This window comes from Chenopodium album, chromosome 27 (assembly GCF_948465745.1).
Source record: "Chenopodium album chromosome 27, dcCheAlbu1.1, whole genome shotgun sequence".
Classification (NCBI taxonomy): Eukaryota; Viridiplantae; Streptophyta; class Magnoliopsida; order Caryophyllales; family Amaranthaceae; genus Chenopodium; species Chenopodium album.
In genome coordinates, this window is record NC_137860.1 from 8771491 (window position 1) to 8778095 (window position 6605).

The following is a 6605-nucleotide window of genomic DNA, read 5'->3' on the forward strand; positions in this document are numbered from 1 at the left end:
ATTTTAAATTGTAGGAGGATTCTCTTTGGTCGTGACCAAGTGTAGCCGTACCTTTATTTCTCGTGATCAAGGTACGTATATGTGGCTAGGTCCTTGATACGATTTTGAATGCGAGTTTAGGTAAATGTTTGTTTTAATGATTGTTTGAATAAATGTTACGTACGAATATTTAAGTTAATAATTTACATGACGAGTTAAAATATAAAATTTTTTATTTTAATGTTTGATCTTTAAAAGTGTTGATTGATTTGATAAAAGTTGTTTAATTCATAAATCACTTGATTTAACTAATTTGCAGCTCATTAAGAGCCAGAGTATTTAATATTTTAATTGTCCCTCTACCCGGGACTGATTTAGTAAGACCATGAGCTTTGTGTGATATGGTCTTTCCTCGAGTATGGTATAACTTGCTTGGGGGGGGGGGGGGTGTGCACACTTAGGTGAGGAAAATTGGTTTGTAATTATATCTTAAAAATTGAAAAGGTTATAAATTGAAAAACTATTGGTTTGCAAAGCTTGAACATTACTACCCTTGGAAGGTTTAATTTTGGAAAGTCTAATTTTGAAAGTGACTTGTGGCAAGTTAAATTTAACTGGTTATTTCGAAAGCATGTTTGCTTAATAAAAGTATTTACATGTCTTGCACTTATACGTACTTAGCACTTTTTGCTAATCTGTTTTCCTTTTTGTTTTGGTTCGCCCTGTTTACCATTACTGGTAAGCAGTCTTGATTACAGGTGTGGAGTTGTTTAAGCGCATGGTAGAGTCGGGATGGGATCACATAATTAGGAATTAAATTTTATTTTATGACTGAACAAGCTTTTATTGAAATAATTTGAAACAGTTATTATGGTTATTTATATTATTAATAAAAGTTAGTTATTTTCCGCTACAACTTGAGTAATTAATTAAGCCTTACGTTTTCACGTGGCGGTAATACGCCAAAATCTATCTCTACAGTATTTGTATAAATATAGTATTTATGTAGAGGGAGATTTGGGGGATTTACAAAGTGGTATCAGATTTCCGAGTCTAAAAAAGATTAAAATTGAAAAATTAAATCTGTGGGTAGACTTAGGATGGGCATATACGAAGATAGAGTTTCGCATTCTTTGAAAGTAAAACTATTTTCTATAAAAAAATAATTTTCTTATTTGGAAAGAAGATTGAAAAAAGGATTCTCGAGCTCTCTTCGGAGGCCTATAATGGGTACGTCTCTCTGTCTAGGAAAAGCTCTCTTTGACGATGCTGTAGTTTACTTTCCTGGGAGACGCGAGCTCAACCGTCTAATATCATGAATCGAGTACATTATTATTTTCGAAAACAAAATGAATTGAAATTGTTTGATTTTAAAATAATCTATGTGCATTAATACTTTAAAAGTGATAATTAATTGTATTTATTTATTTTAGTTTTTGTTTCTGAATAATTATTCTCTGTAATAGTGGTATAATGTTTATTTTATGTCTTTTGGCAAGATAGTTATTAGTTTATTAATAAAAGTTTATAAGTTTCCTTACCGATTGAATGTATATTTGTTGCTTTATTTTAAGAAACTCATGATGTCTTTAAGAGTGAGTCACCAACGCACAACTGGTTCCAAGGCTAAGATGAGTGCTACCCTTAGGAAGTTGACAACCATTGCTGAAAACATGAGCCAATTGGTGAGCCAAGGAAGTTGTAATAGAGACTTAGACCAATTTGGAGAAGTTTTCAAGAGGGTGACAGCTGCAAAACAACCCACTTATCTAGGGAGGGAAGATCCCGCAAGTTCAGAAAACTAGATCAGGGAATTTGATAAGTTGTTTGATGCCATTAGCTTTCCCGAGGAATCGAAAGTTAATAATGTTGTATATATTTGAGGGAAGAAGCTGACTTATGGTGGAGCCAAAACAGATTGTGATTCTTAACAACCTCTAACTTTGGATGGAATGAACTGATAAAAAGGCTTTAAGAGATAAGTTTTACCCTACCTACCTCAAGAAGAAAAAGTGCATGGAGTTCACTAATCTTAAGATGGGAAGCATGTCTATTACTGAATATTACAACAAGTTTATTGAATTAATGAGGTTTGCACCAGAAGTGGTACCTATTGAGGAATTGAAGGCTCAAAGGTTTGAGCAGGGGTTAACCTTGAACCTTCAAGGGAAGTTGGGAGGGGTTACTTTTAAAACCTTAGATGAAGTTTATGGAAGAGTTGCTCACCTTTATGGAATTCGGGGAAGGGAAGTAGAGATTTCAACTACTGGAGATAAAATAAGGAATAATGAAAATTTCCAAGGGAGAGATAAAAAAGCCTAAGGCTAATGGGAACTTTGGTAGAGATGGGAGTTTCAACGGGAGAAGAAATACTACTGAAAACTTTGGGAATGGAAATAATAGTCAAGAAACTGATGTTCGAGGAAATAGGGATCAAGGGGATGGTAAAAAACCCAAGAGAACCTACTTTTGTAAAAGATGCGAGAAAAATAACCTAAGAAAGATTGTGAAGGTAATTCGGTGACTTGTCATTACTGTCAAAAGACGGGGTACCGTGAATATGAATGCTTTAAGAAGGAATCAAATATTAGGTCAAGGAAAATTCAAGAGAGTAAGAATCCACCAAAGCCACCTCATCCAAATGGAACTCAAGCCGGAACCCGTAACAATGGAGGGAATGTTTCTAAGAGTCGTGTGTTCGTAATAAATAATAGCGAAGCCGAAAGCACTTGATGAACGATGTGTTTAGCATTTTCTTAATTATATGTTCACTATTTGTTATCGTTTTGTTCAAGTTTAATGCACTCTTTAGTTGAATAATAAAATTATTTGAATAATAATTGTAGCTTTGTGTGGATGTTAAATTTTTACGGAATATTAATTAATTCCAAGGAGAAAGTTACATATTGATAATTTCAATAGATAATTAAAAATTGTATGGAATTATATGCATGCGCTATTGGTGGGAATCATAAGAATTATTTGATAGGCAATTCCAATGTTGGATTTGGTTGGAAAATTGATGAATAAATTACTTAAGTAGCAGTATATGAATTTTGTTTAAAATTGGAGTTTATTTAGCAGTTTGTGAAGGATTTCATGAAGTTAGTTTGTGATTGATTGCTTTGGAGATTAAAGATTATACTCTTAGGGTTTGACACTAAGTTATTCGGAGACATTATTTAAAAATATGAAAGACTGAGGTTTGTTTGATTGAAACAATGGTGTATTGTAAAATTATTGACTTTCCGGCTTACTTAGTTTAGTTCGAGTTATTAAAAATTTCTAAGTTTCGGGACGAAACTTCTTTTATGGGGGTGGACTATAATACCCCGAATTTTGAGAAATACTTTCTTAAGTATTCCTTTGATTACTTGAGTTTGGAGCCAAAATAAATTTTAAATTTTGGCCCCAAAATAAAAGTATTTAATTTTTCAAACAATTAACTATTTTCATAATTCTAAATTAATTAATAATCTTGATCTGTCCATAATTTATTAATTTCAAAATTTTATTGTACGTTGTTTTGAACTTAACTATATTATTTTCTGGATTTTATCTTAATTAATAATACTTAACAACCTTAATTATTATCTTATGACTCACAACTAATCTTGGTTTGATATTATCTAAAATATTTTATATATTTGCATTTTAAAGATGAAAATGATTTATCTATTGTTCTCTTCATTAAAATAATGGATTTCGTATTAAAAAAAAAATTGGTGGCCGAATGTAAATGTATGATAACATTGTTTTACTTAACTATCTTGATCACAATATGTACTCCTCCAACGTAACCAATCATCATTAATCTGATTTTCTCTCTCATCTCTTTCATTTGTTTTCCCATATAAATCAACCTAAGCCAAATGACATTCAAATTCATTTAACTAAGTTAAATTAATCTTGTTTTCATAGTAATCCCACACCCTCTTGAACTATATCTTTCTACCCTTAATCAACTATAAATAAACTCTTTTCTCCTCCCATTTACTCACACCAAAAGCAAGAATATTTCTCTCTACACTCTTAAGAACGCACGGTCTCTTCTTTATCTATTTATTTCTTGTGTCATTGCTTAAACAAACACCGCAAACGCACCACTCAACTGGTGCCCCAATCTCATTGATGTATTGCTACTACTCCGTACTGTCACTTGACGGTGTTGTAGCTTGCTGCCAGCTAGGTAAATAACACCTTCCTCCTTTCCTCCCTCCTTTACTACCGCAAGAACAAAATAAATATAACTTCCTTTCCTCTTAGTCATCATAATTATTATTACTACTACGTACACTGATGTTATCATTTGATACTAATGTTACAATTTTGATACTAAAATTACTACTTTAATACTAACATAAACTAGCAAAGTTTTGATAGTTTTGGTAGTTCATGCCCAAGTATCTTAGAGTAGTGTTTATAGTTTTGGGATTATTTGTTAAACTTGTATTAATTAAGGTTATTTTAAATTGTAGGAGGATCCTCTGCGATTGTGACCAAGTGTAATCGTACCTTTATTTCTTGTGATCAAGGTACGTATAGGTGGCTAGGTCCTTGATACGATTTTGAATACAAGTTTTGGTAAATGTTTGTTTTAATGATTGTTTGAATAAATGTGACGTATGAATATTTATGTTAATAATTTACATGACGAGTTAAAATATACTTCCTCCGTTCTTTTTTACTTGACCCGCTTTGACTTTTACATTATTCATCACCCCTCCTTTGACCGTCTTTTGTGAATGATATGTAAGGAAAAATATATTCATGGGAGATCTTTTTGAATTCGTCTCAATAAGTACTATCATAATATACAACTTTTATAATTTTTGCTTATGGAGATATAAAGTTATTGATCGTTAAAGACTTGCATTGGCAAGTGTGATAAAAGAAACATGTCAAGTAAAAAAAACAAAGGAAGTATAATTTTATGATTTTAAGGTTTGATCCTTAATAGTGTTGATTGATTTGATAAAAGTTGTTTAATTTATAAATCACTTGATTTACTTAATTTGCAACTCATTAAGAGTCAGAGTATTTAATATTTTAATTGTCCCTCTACCCGGGACTGGTTAAGTAAGACCATGAGCTTTGTATGATCTGGTCTTTCCTCGAGTATAGTATAACTTGCTTGGGGAGTGTGCACACTTAGGTGAGGAAAATTGATTTGTAATTATATCTTAAAAAGTGAAAAGGTTATATAATGGAAATTTATTAGTTTGGAAAGCTTTTATTGATGAACATTACTACTCTTGGAAGGTTTTTAGAAAGTTTAATTTTGAAAGTGACTTGTGGCAAGTTAAATTTAACTGGTTATTTCGAAAGCATGTTTGCTAATAAAAGTATTTACATGTCTTGCACTTATACGTACTTAGCGTTTACGCTAATCTGTTTTCCTTTTTGTTTTGGTTCTCCCTGTTTACCATTACTGGTAAGCAGTCTTGATTTCAGGTTTGGAGTTGTTCGTGCGCATGGTAGAGTCGGGATGGGATCACATAATTAGGAGTTAAATTTTAATTTATGACTGAACAAGTTTTTATTTAAGTAATTTGGAACAGTTATTATGGTATTCATACTATTAAAAAAAATTAGTTAGTTTCCAATGCAACTTGAGTAATTAATTAAGGCTTACATTTCGCGTGGCAGTAATACGTCCAAATCTACCTCTACGATATTTGTATAAATATAGTAATTATGTAGAGGGAGATTTGGGGGTGTTACACGTGCTAGCAAGTTCATTCGTCTAGCACAAAAGAGTTGTGCTACGTTAGGCACAAGGAGTTGTGCCAAGGAAAAAGCCCAGTTCGTGTTACGACAAATTGTAAGAGGGTAGCATACGATACATGACTAAGGCAAAGTAGTCACTATGTGACACTATGCTAGTTTTAGGGTTGGGTAGGCACAACCAAAGCCTAGCTTCCGCCATTGAGTTGTATGTCCAAATAAAAAAATAAAAAAAATTGGCATGTCTTGGTAGTAAAGAAGGTGTACACGTGTAGTAATTGGGTCATGTATACATAAGACTTTTTAAACAATTATAATTAGATTAGTATCAAGCTATCCCTACCCTATAAAAGTCGGGGAGCACAAATTGGAATTGCTCAAAGGTTGGAATGCTTATGAACAGTGCTTAGACGAAATCATCCCTGTATTTTAGCCTAGAAAATCCTTATCTACAGTGTTTTCCTTATATTGCCCTTCGATATATTTGCATGTGCATTGCCACGTGGTGGAGTAGTACTTTCCTTTTGCATGGTGTCGTAAATTCCAAGGTCCACTTGGTTAGTTATATTAGCATCTGCGAAAATTAAATAACTGTTAATGCTTTGCAAATTATTGTTGGGTGGCAATGATTTCAGCAATTAGAGTAATAATAAATAGGGTGATTAAGTAGCACTTTGTATTATTAATTGCAATTGGTGCTTGCTAAGCTATTTTTTTGTTATGATGTACATTTGTTCAGATTGGTGTTGCGTCATTGTATTTGTTGTTAATTGCCGATTAATTTGTGCAATTCTGTATGATGGTAATTTGTGCAGTTAATCAATTGTGTCTGATTATGTATGGTGGTATTAATTGTGTAAATTTTTGGACTTTGTTGGATTTAGAATTTATTATTGTTA